Here is a 21,670-nt window from a genome sequence, read left to right as displayed (position 1 = left end):
TTGCAGCTCCTCATTTTGCAGATGTAAAGCCTGCATAGATAAATATGCACCGATCCAAAAGGACTTAGTTTGCCAAGCTCAGGAGTAAGGACTTCATCCTGTAGGCAGCAGGAAGCCATTGGTGGATTTTAAGCAGAGATCACATGGCTAAATTTGTGCTTTCCGAAGTAATGGGTTTAAATTGAGGGTAGTATGTGTGTTGTATGCATTTTATAGATGAGAAAATGGGCGTAGAAATGCTAAATATCTTATTCTAGTAGGGGATTTGAAGAGAATATTGGCAAAACCAAAACACAAATTAGATTTGAAGAGAATATTGGCAAAACCAAAACACAAAACTGAAATTTCAACCCAGGTTTTCAAATATCTCTTTTGATAAAACATTAACAAACAGGAAATAGACAAGCTATACTTTCTTCATTTGAGATATCTCATAGAACAACAGTAAAAGGACATGTTTGAAGGTGGCGGTGGCAACACAAAGATATGCATCTTGTCAGTAGTCAAATAAAAATGTCACTTTTGAAAATAGGTGACTCTGAAAAGCTGAATCATCTCTAAGAAGTTTGAAACAGTGAAGAAGGTGGAATTTAAACAGAATTACTAACTGTACCTCTTTGTCTCTTTCTAGAAGGATAATCAAATGGCTTAGGATTGCCACTCAATACAGATCCATTAATAAACTATTTAACTTCAACACTAAAATATCCCTTAATTGCACAAGATTTAATAGTGTGTAATCAACCTGATAGAGGAAATACAGGTAGACTTTAGTAATAAAACAATCATTTGAAGTACATCAAGGATGAAAGTCAGACTCTACTTAATTTATTGAAATTAGTATGTGATTTCCAAATTATTTCACTACTTCAATATTTCATTACGCTAACAATTAAATACCAGGTTCCAACTTGTACGTTGAGAAATGGTGTTAAAAAGTGAGAAATGTATGAATAAAATGTTGTTTTTTTCTGAGGGGGAAAATATGTGAGTTTAAAAATTATACATGGTTTCTTCAGTTGGCTTAAACCAGTACCAAGAGGCATCATAAACAAGGTGAAATTTGTCATTTCTTTTGGAATACAACCAAGAAGAACTAATTAGCGTGAAGTTTTCCCCTGCAGGCTTCAAAATTAATCTTGAGGTCAAAATAAATGATAATGAGAAAGTTGGGTTATTAAGTCTAAGCATAGTTTCCAAAGCATAAACATAAAAGGTCACTGAATAGAATATGATCATAGAGAAGCTTTCAAACTTGCAGATTGAGATTTAGTTAATGTAGGTTGCTGAAGGTTTAACAAATTTGCATCATGTATATTTCCTTCATCGCTACTGAATCATTAAATTAGAAAATAAAGCTCCCAAGACATTTAAAGATGAGTGTTGAATTCGAAATGTTCTTGTGTCTTAATTTTTCAGTAGCAAATGATGGGCTTATTTTCTCACGAAATCACACTCTGGTTTACATAAAATTGGACCACTTCCTATGATTTTTAGCCAATGAGTAGAAAACTCGTAGTTCTTTCTGTCTTCTGTTTGACATTCATTCACACATTGCCACTCAGAATCGGTGGATATTTATTGAGCATCTATTTTGCGCAGGTCACTGTGGTAGGCACCATGTTAAATACCTCAATGAATCCGTTAAGGATCCTGCATCCATGAAGGGTGTAGCTTAGTATGGGAAATAAAACCTATTCTTCGATTTGCATACTACAAGACGGACAGTTACAAGTATTACATGAGACAAATGTGAAGACATCTAGGTTAGTATATGAACACGTGAAAATGAATGGTGGGATGGCATTCTAGGTGGCAGGAATAAGTTTGAACAAGACTTGGAGCTGAGGAAGTACAGAATGCATATGAAGAGAATGGAATTTAGTAAGGCTGGACTCTGGGATGTGTATCTGGAAATGAGGTCAAATGTCGGTTTATTAAGGAAGCCACTAATCAACAACTATTTATTGAGCACCACCTATGTGCGAGGGATTGGGCTAGAAAGTGGTGATGGAAGAATGGACAAGACAATCTTTAAACTCATGTGATGTTGAAAAATGCTAAATACAGAATTTTTCATCTCCAGGCAAGGGGATTATCAAAAGTAGAATGGCAGCAACATGATAGTGACCATAGCTTTTCATTTAAAAAATATATATATTTTACAAAGCTACCAGCAATGCATTGTCGCCAGCACAAACGTAAACAGTGGGAAAACCCGTGCTATTCCCAGTGAACACTTGGACAAAGTCAAACAACCAGTATAATAAAATAAATGACATTTGTGTATAATATCACATTTTAAAGAATCAATTTCACAACCATTATCTCATTTGTTCCTCTGTCAACCCCACAAGATCGGATATTATCATTTCCATTTTATAGATGAGGCTTAGAGACTAAGTGATTGTCTGATAAGCATATAATTTAAGTGCCTGAGCCAGGACTTGAACTCAACGATTCTGTCACTTCAAATCTCCCACGATTTCTCTACATTCTTCAGCCTCTATAGAAGGAAAGGCTCCCCAAACAATCTTCCTGTGTATATTTTCTCCTATCTCATTTCCCGTCCCATTATTCCAACACTAAATGCAATGAAATGCTAAAAAGATTATTATGGGCATAGATTTCTGAAAATCTTTTCAACTGTCAGTTTTGATTTACATGAAAAATAGTATTGTGCAAATCATGTGAGCACATCACAAAGCTGGACCCCAATTGCATTGCAAATGCTGATTCCTTGACTTCCGGTGGGGTTATGTGTATACTGTTTTATGACATTTCTAGATTGGTCTGTGTGAGTCTGCCAAAACCCCTCGTTGGCATTCTTTTTCTCACCCCAAAGATCCCCCATATTTATCTAATAGGTATTTCATAAAGGTGACTTCTTTCGAAGGCTACAGCAACATTGATCTTTCATGGACAGCACGAGAAGCATTCTTGTTGAGAGGAGCCATAGTGATTATTTATTAGAGTTTTAGCTCGGTGATGCTCAGGTAGTAGGAGACTGCAAGGAAAGAATCGGGGTGTTGATAGCCATATGGAAAGATTGAAAGGCAGCAGCAACTTCTTCATACATTCTTCTTGCTGATACAACAGCTGCATGAAATGGCCCTGAGACATCTAGGCAATTGTATAACAGTTCCGTCAAAGAGGTCTTTTGGCACCGCCTAGATCAAGCCATGTTTAACAAATGCTCTTTGCATGGCTTCACCAGAAACTATGGGGAACCATTTCGTACCACTCAGATGAATGATCTTGCTGCATGCTCATTTTATATGAGACCCGGTAGGCTCCTTCTGTATTGTAGGTGTGTGACTCTTGCTAAGCCCACCCTCTGCCTTGGCACAAGCTGGGTCCCATCTGGAAGTGACCTGCTTCACCTTGTCTGTCTCCTAAACTCTTTTTATATGTTGGAACCCAGCTGAAGGGTCCCCTGCTCTGTGACGCTTTCCCTCAGTAGACACTCTCCATTCATTCTTTTCGTAGTGCCCGGCCCTGGGCTAGGTATTTGGGACACAGTAAAGCAGTGAAGCTGTCAAACGAAAGTCCTGCCCTTATGAAGATTGTTTTTTTCCAGTGAGGAGAGACAATAAACCAAACAAAGACTATAAGAATTTCATATTGTGATCGACATGTGCCGTGAAGAGAAGAAGGCAGGATGATGTGATAGAATGAGGATGGGGCCGGTCACTGGGCATCAGGGAAGCCTCCCCTCGGCCTGCTTCTCTCTACCTTTCATGTGTATTTGTACATTCACTGTCCTCTGTTGGTTTCCTTGTCTTCTCTCCCTAAGAGTCTTTAGGCTTCTTGGCCAAATGGGTGCTTCCCCTTGGGAAGCTTCCCATCACTGAATCCACTGGTAGAAAGGAAGCACTTGAACTGACTTGGAAACTCAAGCCCTGAACAGTTAAGTGATTCACCCAAAGTTGTAACACTAGAATTGTATAGAACGAGACTCGAACCTGATCTTTCTGACTCCAGGTACAGTGCTCTTCCTGCATATTACAACCTCCTTTCAGTGAGCCCCACAGCCCCCCATGATCTGCCCCACTGCCCACCCTCTGCGCCCCGTCTCTGACTTCATATCCTGCTCTCTCCTCACTGTTCCAGCCCACCGGCCTCCCTGCTGTAACTTGAGCGGCCGTGCACACTCCCACCTCAGGATCTTGCTCTACCTGTTCTCTCTGCTTGCAGTGTCCTTTCCCCAGCGTTCTTTTCCCACGTATCTCCTGCCCACCCCCTTGCCTCTTTCATGTCCTCACACAAATATCAGCTTCTCAATTAGGGCTACCCCGTGCTCCCTATTGAAATCTCCCACCTGCTCTCTCTTAACCAGTCTCACGACCCCCGCCCCCTCCCCCAGCACATATCATCTTCTGCCGTATTAGGTAGCTGACTTTTTACAGTTGTGTTTATTGTTCAAACAAAGAAACGAAAACCCATAGACACAGGCAACAGTGTATTGGTTACCAGAGGGGAAGAGGGAAGAGGGGTGAGCAAAGAGGGAAGAGGGGGTCAAATATATGGTGATAGAAGGAGAACTGACTCTGGGTGGTGAACACACAATGGGATTTATAGATGGTGTATTACAGAATTGTACACCTGAAACCGATAACGTTACTAACCATTGTCACCCCAATAAATTAAAAAATAAATAAATAAATGAATAAAATTATGTTTATTGTGGATTCTCTCTCCCCGCCAAAAGGTAAGCTCTAGAAAGGGAAGATCTTGTTCTATTTTGTTTACCACTGCATCTTCATGTCCTAGAACAGTGCCTATAACAGAAGAGTCATCTAATAACGATTTGTTGAACATACTTTGAAGAAAATTTACATTCAATCAGATATTACTCATATATCATTGAAGAGCAATAGCAATATCAAAATTTAATGCAGATAGCAAACCAAGGTCACCCCGAATGACCACTGGATCCTTTGATGCTGCTCTCCCTATGTCAACTATAGCTTGAATGGATAACGGGAAGCCTGGCCCGTTCTTTAGTGTAAAACTCGGCCTCATTTATATTTGCTGGGTAGTTCTCAAATTGGCCATCAGGATAAGGGTCTTCTGTCTGGCCAGCTTCTATCTGCTCTACTCCTAGCACTTTGCTAGGCGCAATGAGAAGATGTGTTCGGAACTGTTTGGTGAATGGTCTCACACACAATCTGCAATTGGGCATTTATTGGGTTCTCTTCTGATATCTCCCAGAGTCTTTCCTCTAATAAATAGCAGTACATGATTCTCCAATTGGCTCATGAATTTGATCTGAGCTACTTCCCATAAGACATGGGGAACTAATGGGAGTGATGAGCTCTTTTTTAAATGGCCCTCTCTCCGCCTATTAATTTTGCTTTTGTATTTCCCCATGGAAGTCCCGCATCAAACAGCAAAGCAGCTACCAAGACAGGTTCTCTCCAACTTGGCAAGCAAAACCATCTTCCACAGCCAAATTGTATTTAAATAGATAGATCCTGACTTCTTAGCTCTTTGCTCATAATACTTCATTTGTTTTGCAGGATAGTTTTAGAGGTCATCCAAATTTTATTTAACTGCTGCTGCAGCATAAACATTACTTCAAAATGAGATTTTGAAACATTAAGCATTTTCAAATATGAGCTTTTGGTGGATCGGCTCTGTAATCTTCATTTAGTTTTCAGAGTTTGTCCTAGAACAAAGGGCTTTGAGGACATGGTAATTGAACTCAAATTAGGTAGAATGAAGTCTCATTGCTGTGGAAGTTTTGAATCTGAAGCTCTGCCTGCTCACTCTTCACCACCCAGCCTGGTTCTACCCCCTCACCTGCCATTTCCACACAGCTATCATGGCAGCCTAGTTCACCATCTCACATAATTCCCTAGAAGTCTAGTTCCCTCGCACAAGACACAGAAGACCCCATAGGTATACAGCTAACTCTCGTTCCCTCAGATACATAGCTATAGAAAATGCCCCTCAGATGCATACCTGTGCTACAGTCTGATACTCCCCCACACCTACACATTCATGCCACACACATTACAATCCAGCCCAATTTCCCCTACGGACACTCAAACAAATACAGACGCTCCCTAGTGCTCGCATCTTTCCTCTCTCCCTTAGAAGAGTCTTATCTGTGTATGTTGGAAGGTGTAATCCTTTCTTCAGATCAACAGGGTAGGAAATGATGAACATAAGAGAAATGAGTGGCGCATCATAAAGAAATACTAAAAAAAGAGAGAATTGTGTATTTACTAGTTTTATGTCTACAGTATAGTTATTACCATTAAAATGCTCAGAATCTGAACAGTTTCTGAAAGTAAGCATTCATTTTCTTTACTAAATACATCTATTAGGTAGTGGTATTTGGTTTTTTTAAAAGGAGTGGAATTTCTCTGAGCTAGTTATCAAAACTTCCTTCAATAGCAACTGGCTCTAAGCCATAGACCACACTTACATAGGAATAGGAAATCACAGTAAGACTGAATTATTCTCAGAGCTACACAGAGAGAGAATTCTGAGGTTCTGTGGAGAGTCTCCCTTGAGTATTCAGTATAATACTGATTGACACTTCTGTGTCAACTTACCTGAGGCCAGGGAAAGAACTATCCAATAGCATCACAGATCACAGTGCCTGAAGCTCACACAGGGCAGGCAATAGTGCCTATTCCCAACATCCACATGGGAAATACTCAAGATTGACAGGTCACTGAGTAGAGTATGAGGTCAGACAATAAAGTTCGCAAACTCATACTAGGAAAAAGTGCTACATACCTCATTGCTGAATATCACTACGGTCACCTTTGAAGTACTCCCCTTGGGAAGCTACGCACCAATGCCAGCACATAGTCCACCCTTCAAAGCGATTTTGGAACTCTTTTTCTGGAATGGCCATCAGAGCTGTCTTCATACTACCCTTGACATCCTGAATGTCATCAAAGTGTCTTCCTTTCAATATTTTCTTTATCTTTGGGTAAAGAAAGAAGTCACTGGGGGGCCAGATCAGGTGAGTAGGGAGGGTGTTCCAATACAGTTATTTGTTTACTGGCTACAAACTCCCTCACAGACAGTGCCGTGTGAGCTGGTGCATTGTCGTGATGCAAGAGCCATGAATTGTTGGCGAAAAGTTCAGGTCGTTTCACTTTTTCATGCAGCCTTTTCAGCAACTTCTAAATAGTAAACTTGGTTCACTGTTTGTCTAATTGGTACAAATTCATAATGAATAATCCCTCTGATATCAAAAAAGGTTAACAACATCGGTGCAACAAATTCATGAGCTTAATTGTGAGACCTCATACTCAGACCGGTCTTGCCTGAGTAATGGAGAATAATTAGCCATAGAGAAAACATTGGCTTTGTCCTGCTTAACAAATCTTAAAAAGCAGGACCTGGTAAGATCGAACTATTGCCAAGCAACTTAATTGCATCTGAGAACAGGCTCAAAAATATTTATGGGAACACAAAAATATCTAACACACAACAAAGTACATAAAGTCCTTTCCATGTGTTAAGAAGGAAAGAAAAGGAAGGAAAAGAAAAAAGGGAAAAGAAGATGATTAAAGTGGGTGACTTGTAAGGTTCCTTCTAGAAAGTTCAGAACTCTGTGTCCTGAGTGTATTATTGAGAGTAACTTTAGAGATCCTTAGAAGAAATTAAAGGATGAAGGAAGATGGAGGCTCTTCTGTTTGCAGTCTCTTAGGATGCTAGTTTCCATCACACCTCTAGGTGGGGGGATGGACAGAGAGTAGTGAAGCATTCATTAACATGACAGATTCTCACATTTTAGTAATGAAGAATAGTGTCAACATTACTTACATATGTAAGCTGCCACATTTCTGACGAATACATGAATTTATTGTGTTCTTTAAAAGTCATCTCTAGAATGCTTTGGCAAATATATATGTGTGTGTGTGTGTATACATATATATGTATATATATATATACATATATATAGACACATATATACACATGTTTTGGTGCCTGTGTTTATATATTCGTGAGAAAGAAGCAGACAAGGAATGGGAGTGGGGGAGATAGTACTGATTGTTTAAAAAGTGGTAATAAAATTTAGAATCTCTATTATTTTTTTCCAGCTTTATTGAGCTATAATTGACATGTAGTATTGCGTAAGTTTAAGTTGGACGATGTGATCATTTGATAACACATATTATTATAAAGGGATTACTACAGTAATTAACACTCCCATCACCTCACGTAATTACCATTTTTTGTTGTGGTGAGAACATTTAAGCTCTACTCTCTTAACCCACTTTTCAATGTATAATCCAGTATAGTTAACTATAGTCACCATGCTGTAGATTGGATCCCCAGAATTTATTCATCTTATAACTGGAAGTCTGTGCCCTTTGACCAATATGTTTTCATTTCCTTCACCCCATAGCCCCTGGTAACCACTATTCTACTTTGTTTCTCTGAGTTCCATGTTTTCAGATTCCACATATAAGTGAGATCATATGGTATTTGTCTTTTTCTGTCTGACTTATTTCACTTAGTGTTATACCCTCCAGGTCCATCCATGCATGTTATTGCAAATGCCAGGATTTCCTTCTTTCTCATGACTGAATAATATTCCCTTGTATACACATATGCATTTCACATCTTTATCCACTCATCTGTACACACACTTAGGTTGAGGTGTATAGAGCACTGGGGGTGCCCATGGGCCAGCCAGGGAGATACAAGGACAAAGTGTTCCCAGTGGCTTGTGGGCAGGCTTGTTGATGGCACCGTCGTGCAGTTAGTAGGATCCTTGTCCCTTTAATGTCGTCTGAGAGTTTTGTCTGCCACTCACCCAGATGCTTCCAGAACCCAGTCTTGGTCACACTTCAGTACACTGGGTGGGGCGAGAGAGAAATGGGCCTCTTTGGCGGCATCCCACACGACTGGCGAAGCCAGGTACCCTCTCACACTCTCACTTTCCCCCATGGGAGAAATCACAACCGAACACATCTCTCTTTGCATGGAGTTGTGCCCCCTGGGGGGAGGGCTGATGCCGTAAAGTCAAACTCGTCCTCTCACCCTCTCCGATGCATCCAAACTCGTTATGTTTGGGGGTTTGGGGTTTTGTTTTTTGCTCCAACAATGCGCTGCAACTTTTCCTCTGGGAACCTGGACTCCCCCAAAGGCTTTCTCATCCGTGTGTGACTGTCTAAGACTGTTCTCCAGGGGCCCCAGACCACAGCCGAGAAGGCCTAGAGACTGAGGCTTATACACCTATTGCCTGACACATGGGTGGGCGAGACTCCTCCCGGGCCCCTCGGAGCACAGGCCCCACAAGGGCACTTTTATCGCTGGATAGATCCCAAGTTGTTGTTGATGGGAGGTGTGGATGAGGGATATCTTACTCAGCCATGCTGCTGGTTACTCTAAAATCCCCATTCTGCAATGGGAAGTATAGCTTAAGTCCTTTTGGAGAAAGACTAGGCAGTACAAATGTCCCAAGTCACTGCTCGAGGGTTTCCCTCAGGGTTTGAGTGCATTCTAAAGAGAAAGCAAATACCCAGAGGGACCTGCTTTATCTGGGGGTGTTTCTTATTTCTCCATGAAAATCACTCTAATCCTCCACTCTCTGAGCCAAGAATCCCAGGGTAGTGGGAGAAAAAAGATGAGTCTAGAGAAGTATTGATTTGGATGCATGAATAAGTGTCTTGTTCTGCCTTCTGCTTTCACTGGTCAGTGAGAAGTAGCTGGATACTCTGCTTCTTCTGCCATTTTAATTGCATGTGTGTGTCTTCTTCCCGTCGCATACTGCTTCCAGGTTTTTAACCTGATTGCTGAACTCAAAGCCTTCTAATAACTTTGGATGATTCCAAAAAAGTAAAAATAACGTGGAATAGGAAGGGTTGGAATTACTGGGGAAAACTTTATTTCGTCTGACAACTTCAGGGATCATGCAGAGTGCTGAGAAAAACTGAAAGGGAAAGGCAAATAAATATGTAAGTATATGAGTATCCAATGTCTTCTTCCAAGAAAGGTGGAAGGCAACATACATAGAAGTATGAATTTTCTGGAAGGAAAGATCTTAACATTGGATAAAGCACATAAAGCAAGGGGTGGAAGGAAGGGGGTATGTTATTTATATTAAAAATATCTGAAGAGAGCTATCATGAAACTCAGATCTAAACTTCTTAAGACCTACACTAGATAAGGAAACATGCATCATGTAGTTATCCTCGTTTTAGTCTGAGCAAGTGTGTGAGTTCATTAGGTAAATAAGCATTTTTCTTTCCAGAAGCTCTAGGAGGAATTTGCCTAGCGGGGGCTCTAAGAAGAGTGTTAGCGGTGATATCCTTGACGGTATTCCCCTGTGCAGCGACATACATGATGCTTAGGAAATCCAAGGCCTAAGACAATTTGTGGTTCTACAATGGTGACTTTTTAGGTGCCACAGGGATGTGACCTAGGCAAGGTATGGTTCAATATGCAAGCAAAAATGTGCCTTTCTCAATTATGTGCTTCTAAGGGTGTATATCTTTTTTTTTTTTCAGTATAGCAGTCAACCAACAACTAACTAGCCATTTCACCCATCAATAATTATACTAAACAGGAATGAGATTAAGAAATCACCAACTGCTGTAATGAATATACAGCCAAATGTATAATGGCCTGATGAAAATACAGATTTAGTTCTTGCTCATTTAAAAATGCAAGATGGATGCTTCTGGTTAGGGAGGTTTGTTCTCCAACAATCATTCAGTAGCTCTGGCTGACAAAGACTTTGCATTGTGATACTTGACCTCCTTTGTCTCCATGGTAATCCCCATCCAAATCAGCCGGAAGCGGGAAAGAGTGCGCGTTATCTGAGAGATTCTAATGCCTTGGGGATTAATATGGCACACATCATTTCCTGTCACATTTTGTTGGCTAGATCTCATTCATATAATCACACTTGATGCAAGCGAGTCTGGGAAATGCTGCCTATCACCATGCAAATTGCTAGCAATCTCTGCCATGTTTACGATTCTGGTTAAAATATTCCTTTGTATCCTTCTCACATATAGCACACACTTGAGACCGCTTTAAGTGAGAAGCCCCCAAATCTCATGCAGTCACTAAATCTAGCTTAATCACGTCTTGATATGGTTCGTTATGTTCTGATTACCCGTGACCTAAAAAGACAAGCTGAATTATCAGTCTCTCCACCTCACTGTACCCGATATAGAACGGTGGCGTTGGAAAGGGTGGACATAGCCAATTCAGAACGGGATATTGTGAGATTTCCCTGCCATGGCAATGAAGAAACTTCTATGATAAACCCCTAATTCTGGTTTCATGGAGGAATTCCTTTTTTCTATTACTCTCAGTGGCACCTGGCTACCCATTCTGGGATGTTCTTTATTGTTCATTATTCTTCACTGCCACATCTAAAATGGGTGAGAAAGAAATAAACAGCCCTGACAGCTGACAGCTGGTAGCAGGCCTAGCAACTAAATTTAGGCCATGGTGTTTACTGCTAAATAGCTGGGCCATGGTGTTCTCTGCTGAAATAAACAATTCCATACAATATCAACAACATTTGAAAAGAGATTACTCCATGACCTTGATGAAATAAAAGAAAGAACAAGGCTATGTAGTAATCACAACTAAACACAGCCAAAAAGCAAGAACACTACGTAACCACACAAAAAAATAAATAAAGGCTTCCCATTCCTGGTAATAGAACTACTTTACCAATGACAAGGCTGGCCTCATACCATTCCTTCTACCTCCTAGATAAAACTTACCATACTAAATTACAGAATTGTCCCTGTTTCCTGATAGCTTTAATCCAGAACAGATCCCCATTTGTTTCAATCCTCCCAAAAATGATGCCACACAAGGCCAAACATTACCTACCATCTGCTAAGGGCTGAATTGTGTACCCACCAAGAAAACAACAAAAATCACATTGCCGTCCTAACCCCAGTGCCTCAGACTGCAAATATATTTGCAGATCCGATATTTAAAGAGCTGAGTAAGTGAAAATGAGAGCTTCCGAGTGGGCCCCAATCTAATCGATCTGATGGGTATCCCTACGCTTATGAAAAGTGGAGCTTAGAACTTTGAGACATCAGAGGTGGGCGCTGCACAGAGAAAAGACCATGTGAGGCCACAGGGATAAGATGGCCACCCAGAAGTCAAGGAGAGAGGCCTCAGAAGATACCAAACCTGCCGATACCTCAATCTCAGAACTGAGAAATACATTTTTTCAGCCCCCCAGTCTGTGGGACTTGTGATGGTAGCTCTAGCAAACGGATACACCATCCTAACTCACTCTTACAGAGGCGTCTTATGATTCCTCCTGGTGCAGCGATCCTTCCTTGCTGCAGTGCGTTAAAGCACCTCATTTTGACTACAGGAATTTTCCTGGTGATTTTTGGTACTGAGCTTTATCGTGAATGTGGAGGGGACATTCTCTCTTTGGGAAATGTACAGATTTTACAACATGCTTCTTGCTGGTGCCAGTTTGGGGCCCAAGAATGTTCATTAAAATTGTAATACTCAATATGTACCGATCACAAAAGATGAATATGAGTCACGTGTGACTTCTGCAATGACAAGTGGTGCTCAAAAGTGGTTACTGTCAGCAAAATTTTAAACACAGTTTTTTCCTTTTTGAAAATGTGTATACATGTTTTTGGCACCCTCTGTATATTCCATTTGAAGTTATTCCTGGAAAAAAAACACAGTAGGTTTCTATTTATTTGCTCTCAGGCAGTTCAGTGTGCCAGTAATTATACGCAAATTTCTTTCTCAGACATTGTTAAATCCCCCCTGTTTCCTGGCTTTCTTACCTGATTCCTCTCCCTCTTAACACTGGAGACCATGTGAGTTTACAGATTTGTAGGAAGGTTATACCCTTTCAACTTAGCCTCTTTGTTCAACTGCAAAATTTTTGTGGGTATTTTTTGGTCAAAGCCTTTCTCAGTCATATTTCATACTTTTGGGTTTCCAGAAGCAGCCAGCCTTTCTAATGCCATCGAAACTCCAAACTTCTGTATTCTATTATTATTTTTCATTTCTGCTTGCAAGCCTCAGTATTCTTTCTCGATCTCATATTTTTTTCTTGTAATGCTTAGCTAAACATACCGAGTTATTATCACCTTACTAAACGCAAGAAACAACCAGCACCATGTACTGACACTCGCCTTTTCAAAATGTTTTCTCCAACAGCTACCTCGTTCAGCAGATACGTACATGGTCTGCCTCCCACGATGTCAAAGGCAGTAGTTTCATGAAATGTTTCATTATGGCATCAAACAGCTCTCCGATGTTTTAGCTTCTCAGATATATTTCCTTACAACTTGTTGCCTGCTGTCCACCCATCAAACCAGTGCCACATAGTTTAGGATTTTGTGATGGTCGAATTCTATTCCCAGGTACTAAATTCTACATTAGGATAACCGTAGTTCTTGTACAGTATGTAAAAGTTTGTAAGAAATAACAGTTTAACACAAACCACAGCTGGTCCTTCCTGCAATTGTGTGCTCGCCTTCTTTTAGCCATGAATATAACTCTAGAATCTCAGTATGTTCAAAAGTGATTTCAGCAACTCTTACCCTGATCTGTTCTTTCTTTTAACCCTTTTGCCACAACGGGTGGGTATATCCATATGAATATTTCCATCCACTGACTGCAGACGGAAACTCCCAGAAAGGTAGTTTAGGAAAGCAGATGTACATTTTTCTATATTTTTGTGTTTTTCAAGAATGAATAACAATAGGACATTTTTATACATAAAAATCATGTCATTTATAGACAAAGCAGCTCAAATTGGTATGAAATGCATAAAATTGTCAAAATATCAACTTTTTGGTTTTTTGCGGATTCCTGACACATTTTGAAAAAAAGACTTGAAATCAGTTAATGCAGCGAAAGAGTTAAGTGCTGCTCGTCTCAGTAAATGGCCCTACTGTTTACCAAGTCCCCTAGCCCCAAACCTCTCTCTCATACTTCTAAACCATTCACAAAGCCCTACATACCTCAGCTCTGCCCCTCTTCTTCAGCTGTGCTCTCCTTTCTAGAGTTCACGTTCTCCTGATCTCTAACCTGAATAATGCACTAGACTTCTAAAATGATCTCACTTCTTTCCTCCTCCCCCTCTTCCAATTCATTCCACACATAGAGCTTGAGCACTATCCTTAAGGTGTTACTTTTCTCTTCAAAACTTTTCAGTGGCTTCCAATCATCCTGACAGTACAACCCAAACTCCCTACAAGGCCCTTAGTCATTTGGCCCTGCCCACAACTCTGTCTCCTCCTGCTCGTCTCATGCCCGTCCCTCTAGCCACAATGGCCTCTCGATTCCTTGAAATGCAGGCCGCACTCACTTTCACCTGTGAACCTTTGCACATGCTGACTTTTCCTCCCAGAATATGCTTTACCATAACTCCTTTCTTTTCCTTGACTAACAGTCATTTTGGGGGCCTTGATTTAAGTAACTCTTTTTCTCTTAACCTGTTGCCCCCCTAGAAAATTCTGAGTTAGATGTCCCTCTGATGTGCTCCCCTATTATTTGAATTCTACCACCTTAACACATATTAATCCAAAAATGTTTATAGAACTATAATGATGATGCTTGCTATATTAATCAGAATAATAGCTAACTTTTATTGAATATTTACACTGTACTATATACTGAGAACGTAGCAGTGAGAAAAATAGATACGGTATTTGCTCTTGTAGAGATGAAGGGTAATAAAAACAAGTGAATACACAAATGTGTTGAAAATATATATTGGGTTGAATCACATGAATTTGCTGATATTTGACCGATTTTGACCTATACAATGGCAAGTTCACATAATTGACCTGCTGTTTTCAAAGTCTGCCAAGTAATAAAAGAACACGTGAAAAGGGAAAACGTAAGATAGGTAGAATGACTCCTTCAGAGGGGGTAATGGAGGAAAAACTCTTGAGGAAGTAATGTTGGAACACAGGACAATGATGTGGACCCATCCATGTTAAAATTGGGGATACATTTGCTATATATAGGAGATGCTCGTTGCACTGTTTTAATTGTTTTCTTCACAAAATGGTCAGCATCGTAATGCCAGTTTTACTTCTGTGGGAAAGGAGATAGGCAATTAAAAGTTTGCTTCATGAATAAAAGAATGTGTGAACGAATGAATAAATCAGGATTCCTAGCTACGTTCAATATTGTCACCCATCCTTCTTTTCTTTTTCCCAAGCTATATCATCTAGTGGTTCAGAGATTCTTGTTTTTTCTTGTCATCAAACCATTCATTCCAACCTTCCTTCTTTTTCTCACTGAAATTTCTTTTGTGTGGCAAGCTCTGATTCACACTCATACGAATTCATACTCATCCTTCAATACTCATATGAGGTGTCACTTCCTCCAGAAAGAGTACCTAACTATTTCCCTTTCACCAAGCCCATCCTGTTCTCTGTTCTCTCCAGGACCTTGAACTTCCCATTATCCTGGCACTTACCACGTGTTTTGAAATGATTCTTCATATGAATCGCTCTTCTCTACTGATTGTAAAATACTCTGGAGCAGTGCCTGAGTTTTATTTTTCATTGTCTCTCCAGCAGTAAAGATTGTTGGACTGAGAATACCGCATGAACAATATATTTGTCAATCTATCTATTGAGAGATAGTTTCACTAAAAACTAGGAAGTTAAATTTTTGGACATCAAAATGGACTCAGATATTTTAGTTTTTGAAGTTATAAAAAATTACACTAAATTCAAAAGTTGTAGCATTTCATATGTTTTATTTCACATCTCTACCTTATCCCTAGAAAAATATATACATTATGAGCATAATCATGAAAACCTCGAATGAACAATTAGGAAGTATTAATAACTTAGAAATGAAAACTTTATAATCTTGAACACAGAAAGAACATTTTATCTACTTACAGAATTTAACAGTATTTGAACGTACACTTTATCCTACTGGAAGTTTGGAAAAAAGTGATTTGGCTCATGAGTAGATAGTTTATAATGATAGAAAGTCACATCTGAGGAAGTCCTCTGATTCCAGATCTGTGTCATGTACAAAATACATTTTTTGCTATTATGGGTGTGTGTGTGTGTGTGTATATATATATATATATATATATATATATATATATATATATATAAATGGCAGAAAATATATATATATTTTTATGGCTTAAAAAATGTATCTCTGTATCTATCATCTATACATTATCTGTCTATCACCTATCTGTCTGTCTATCATCTATCTATTTATCTATCTATCAATCAACTATCTATCTATCTATCTATCTATCTATCTATCTATCATCTATCTACCTATCATCTATCTTTGCGCAATATCCTGAATGCTGCGCTCCAGCAGTGCTATCTCCACACCTCGGCTGAGGCCTGCAAAGTTGGTGTTGACAGTTGAATGCGGCAGGTGGAAGGCGGCAGAGGGTAGCAGGAAAGAAACAGCCTGATTGTGTCTGCTTATGATGAGTGGTAGGATAGCTCTGGGGAGGGATTTTATAGAGGAGCCAAGACCAGTCAGCATTTTTAGAGGAGAAAGTATGAGACTGGGGTGATAGTGAAGCTGTTTGTGTGCCCAGCCAAACAGATGAGAACCCAAGGCACAGCTGGAATACGTACCCATGCAGGTCATGGCCTATTAGGTAGCAGCCAGGCCCCAGGAAGGTGTATAGAAGCCGCTTTACCCTAATGACCAGTCATGCTGCATCTCGTGGCAGAGAGAAGCTCTGAAGGCCCCAGCATGGTTTCTGGTCTTCCTCTTCTGTTTTCTAAGATGATAGGACCCTGACCTAACCCCAGGTTAATGCCAGATACTTTAGACTACAGCCACACAAAACTGGTTATTTACAGATGAGGTTAATCATTCTGCTCTGGAAGGGCTAGTAACGAGGGACACTGCTGTCACATTTACCTGGTTTTTGGTGGCTCACTCACGGATGTGTCACCCATCAAGACTGACATGAATTTCATTCGGTCCTGTCAGGCAAATTAAACATTTTATTTGAATAATAAGTTCTGAGATCTGATAATGTACAGAATGGTGGCTCTAATTAATTATACTGTGTTCTCTATTTGAAATTTGCTGAGAGTAGATCTTAGGCATTCTCACTACACGCACACACAAAAGGTAACTGTGAGGTGATAGATGTGGTAATGAACTTGATTGTGGTGATCATTTTCCAATGTATGCATATATCAAATCATGACATTGTGTACTTTAAATACATACAATTTTATTTATTAATTATGTCTCAATAAAGCTGGGAAAAATTTTGTTTTTATTTTGTCTTGAAACTGGCTGTAATGACCCTCACTATTCTATACCTAAGTGCTTTTTTTTAGATGATGAAGGTGATAACCACTATTATTTCTGAGGTCTTACTAAGTGCCAGGCACTCTGTAAGAATTGTATGTGTATGGTATTATTTAATCATACAGGAAGGCTATCATGTTGGTCAAGGATACAAGATCTAGAGTCAAACTGTTTAGATCAGCATCCTAGATCCATCACTTAGAAAATGGGTGGACCCTGGGCCTCAGTTTCCAAGCACTGTAGATGGCGCTGGGATTACCAAGATGCGTAAGACCTAATTGACCTCACGGAACTCACAGACTGGTGGAAATGTTCAGTGTAGTGCAGGGGTCGGCACACTACGTGTACATTCACCAAATCCAGCCCAGTGCTTGCTTTTGTAAATAAAGTTTTATTGACACACAGTCATGCCCATTAGTTTGCGCATTGTCTGTGCTTGTTTTCATGCTACAAGGGCAGAGCTGAGTAGTTGTCCTGGACGACTACATGGCCTGCAAGGCCTAAGATATTTACTGTCCGTCCCTTTACAGGAAAAGTTTGCCAGCCCCTGCCTTACTGCAGCGATTTCAGGTCATCATTGCTGGTGAAAAACACAGACTTCGGGGTGAGACAGATCTAAGTTCAAACACCAGCTCAGACACTTACTCAACTGTGTGACCTTGAACACATTGCTCCCTAGACTTGAGTTTCCTCAGGTGCAAAATGAAGATAATATAATAAGACCTACTTCACTGAGTAGTGTGAGGCTGTGAGGATGAAATGAGGTAGTCCGTGTGAAGAGTTCAGCACAACGTCTGGCACATAGTACGTGCTCATTTATTTTATCTGCTGCTGTTGTTGTGAGCTCCTTATTGGAGCAAAAAAAAAAAACGTGAATGTGGAGTAATAGAGGATAAAGATAGAAAACAAGGGGTGGTGGAATCCTGGGCATGGGGCAGATAACAGAAGCAACTGCCAGGCTACAGAGTTTCCATTTAAACACATGGGTAACTGGGAGGCATTGAAAGCAGATAAGTGGTGGGGTGGGAGAGAATAGCATGATGAAAAATGCTACTTGAGGAAGATATTACGTGCCTCTTTCTTTCTCCTCTTTTGTTTCCCCTACAACACAACAGTTCTCAGTTATCATCAGCACAACAGACGGTATGGAATACTATTGATTATGCATAGTTTACATTACCTATCTCCTACTGCTAGAATATCAGTTCTACACAGTCAAAAATCTCTGTTTTGATTCTTTTTTTTTTAAATTAAATTTATTGGGGTGACAATTGTTAGTAAAATTACATAGATTTCAGGTGTACAATTCTGTATTACATCATCTATAAATCCCATTGTGTGTTCATCACCCAGAGTCAGTTCTCCTTCCATCACCATATATTCGATCCCCCTTACCCTCATATCCCACCCCCACCCTCTGTTTTGATTCTTAAAGGACCCCCTAGTACCTAGGACAGTGCTTCACACATACAAGGCACTCAATAACTATTGAATGCCTTTGGCCAGCCGCGTATAGGATGGGTAAGATGTAGGACCACCACTTAGGAGATCAGTGCGCTCACCAATAAGTGTGAGGGCATGAGTGTTAGTGTAGGGGAATGGAAATGATCACAGACAGACAAGGACCACAGTGTTGTTTTGTTTGATTTCAAAACATGTTTCAGGAAACAGTAATTAACATGTAAGAAGAATCAAGGAAAAGTTTGTCGAAGTAAAGTGTTTTTCTTTCTGAAAAATTAAACATAGAACATTTCATAGCTGACTGGATCCTCAGAGCAGTTACAGGTGTAATTTGGCAATGGGGAAATGCACATGTGAGGGGAAACAAAATGGCGGCCAGCGGTTCCTACTGTTGTTGACAAAATGAACCACTCAGTGTATTGTCTCCCTAACGTGTAGTGATGAACTAGCTCTAGCCTCTTACCTCTGTTTGCATTGCTGTGATTTATGTTACAGTCTGGCCAGTTTTACTGTTTCAATGTAATTGTGTGTTTATGTTGCAGTCTTATGCCTTGTTGGTTTTGACATGACTTTCCTTCTCTTTTCTCCAAAGACTTCAACATTCATAAATATACATTAAATTGCCCATGTATCAAGCTGCTAAAGATGGCATTTAATTGCGTACAACTTGCTGATTCAAATGTTCTTTTTGAAAGACTTTCTCCTTTAGGATCCTAGGGTAAGTGAAAGTACTGTCTAGAACGGTCTATTTCTGCATCAGTAATTGCCTCGTGCCTTCCATGGCCACAGTTTTCAGTGGCAGATGAAGAAGGCTGGATGCTCCTTGTTACAGACGTGAGGCAGACTCCCCCTTTAGCTCATATTTACTGATTCCCTTTTATCTTCTTATTCCCCCGGAGAACAGTTCCATACAATTCAGCCCACCATAGTTTCCTTAATGAATGCCCTCTTGTCATTTTGAAAATGCCATTGTCATTTTGAAGCATCTCTGTTTTCTGCCTTGTACAGGACAAGGGACAAAAGTAATTATGTTGTCAAATGGAATACATTGTTTCTAAAACTTAAATTGAGAACCAAGGGAAAATCAGGAAAGAAGAAGGCAAAGAAACAGAATAGTTAGAAATCCTACAATAAGAAGGAAAAAGTGCAAGACACTTTATTGGGGAATAAAAAGGAAGGTATTTCTTGTTCAGGATTTTCAGACAGATTTTTCACTAGTAGCACCGTGCACCTACTAAACATGCATTTACCTTGATTTGGTTGAGGAAGGTCTCTTCCCCAATCTGGTGCCTTCCAGGCTTTCCAACCTGCTGTTGCTTTAGAGGAGTGATATGGACGGGTGTTGAAGCATTTAGGCTCTGGAATCAGACAGTCCTGGATGAAATCCCAGATCTGCTTCTTATCATGTGACCCTGAAAAAGGAATACACCTTTCTAAGACTCAGTTTTTATATCTGAACATTATATCTGTATCACGCAAACTTCTCAAAGTCGCTGTGAAGAATAGAATAGGTAATCCAGGCACATGACTTTGTAACTCATAAATCTAAACATTGTAGTTATCGTTATTATGACACAAATGTTCTGCTTCTGCCAAAACCAGGAAGCTATTTTTTCCCCTCCACGTATCAGTGGGTTTTACGGAGGGCCCCTATCTCTGGCCACATGGTTTCCTGTACTTGGTGGCCTTCTCATCATCTTTACCACTTGCCTTTAGATCCAGTTACACTCTATCACTTCCTTGATCCTCTTAGCGAGCGACCTCTTATTAACCCAGGGTCACACATGCCTCTTGGAACAGCCATGGGTGTCCAGTAATTCCCCTCGAGATATCTGTAACTTTAATATTGACCCAAATTTATACTTTTCCAGTGTTGTAACATTTGTAAAGGAGTCTTTTAAGGAAGCTAGTGATGTGAATGGAGTGTATTCAGGTCAATGCATTATAAGCAATATCATCTGTCAGGTTCCTAGATCTATCACTAATGAACAGTTGAGGAAATAATTCACCAGAGCGTAAAATAGGGACTTTAGGCCCTTCTGGAGGTTTAATAATGTTTCAGGGCCTTTCCCATGGATTTACAAGTATGTATGCAGATATTTTCTCATTTTATTTGTTTTTCTTTTCAAGAAGACACTGTAGTGTTATCACTCAGAAAATACATTTTAGCCTGAGTACCAGTTTCAATTTCATTTCACAGTTGCCAGAGTATAAATGGGGATGTTTTGGACTCCAGAGAACATATAACCCAACTCAAAATTTGTTAAGTGAGGAAGGGAATTTGAAGACTCATGCAACTAAAAAATTCAGAGAAACTATGAGCTTTAGGTAGTCTGATTCGGTGAGCAAATAGCACCGCCAAGGACCTGGTTTATTTCAGCCTCCCATGGGGTTGACGTCACCCAAAGGTTAGTTATTTTCTTCCTGAGGTCGCAGATGGTTGCGAGCAGCTCCCTAGGGACGTGCTTCCTGGTTCAGGAGAGAGAATGCATGTATCTTACCATTGCCAGTGACGACGTTGTGTTCAAGTGTTTGCAAGGTACTAATTGGCTTAAGCCATGCAGAATTCACCTCCAGAGGCCGCGAGTAAGGTTAATCCTATACAGATCACCTAGTAAAGAAAGTTCAGGTTACTATTACCATGAAGGAGAGGAAATGGATGCTGAGCAGCAAACCAAAGGTGTCTGCTACACCCATCATTGAGTACTTTCAAGACAGTGTCTAAAAGAGCCTCTGAAGGATGGTTTGCATGAACACAGCAGGCTGTTAGTTGAGCCCTATAGAGGCTGAATACTCCTGGGTCTCAATCAATAGCAAATACATATGTATGGACTGTGACAAGCCGGGCCACTCCAACTGCTCGTTCCCCTGAAGCCACCATTGTGTCTTGAGTAGTGTTGCTTCAGGGTCGCTGTCTGCAACCCTGATCTCCACCCTG

At 40.2% G+C, this 21,670-nt stretch overlaps 1 long non-coding RNA gene across 1 annotated transcript; it reads right to left on the bottom strand.

The window, feature by feature from the left end:
- Nucleotides 1-8,054: 8,054 nt before the first annotated feature.
- LOC141569686 (uncharacterized) lies at nucleotides 8,055-20,046 on the bottom strand. Its single transcript, XR_012493439.2, has 3 exons — nucleotides 19,983-20,046; nucleotides 16,870-16,934; nucleotides 8,055-9,910 (listed from the first exon to the last, which is right to left on the bottom strand). It is a non-coding gene; the product is annotated as an uncharacterized LOC141569686 (long non-coding RNA).
- Between the last annotated feature and the right edge of the window lie 1,624 nt (nucleotides 20,047-21,670).

This window comes from Rhinolophus sinicus, chromosome 18 (assembly GCF_057876585.1).
Source record: "Rhinolophus sinicus isolate RSI-liver-muscle chromosome 18, RSI-T2T, whole genome shotgun sequence".
Lineage (NCBI taxonomy): Eukaryota > Metazoa > Chordata > Mammalia > Chiroptera > Rhinolophidae > Rhinolophus > Rhinolophus sinicus.
Note: the sequence above shows the minus strand (reverse complement) of the source record. Positions and strands in the feature narration are given on the sequence as shown.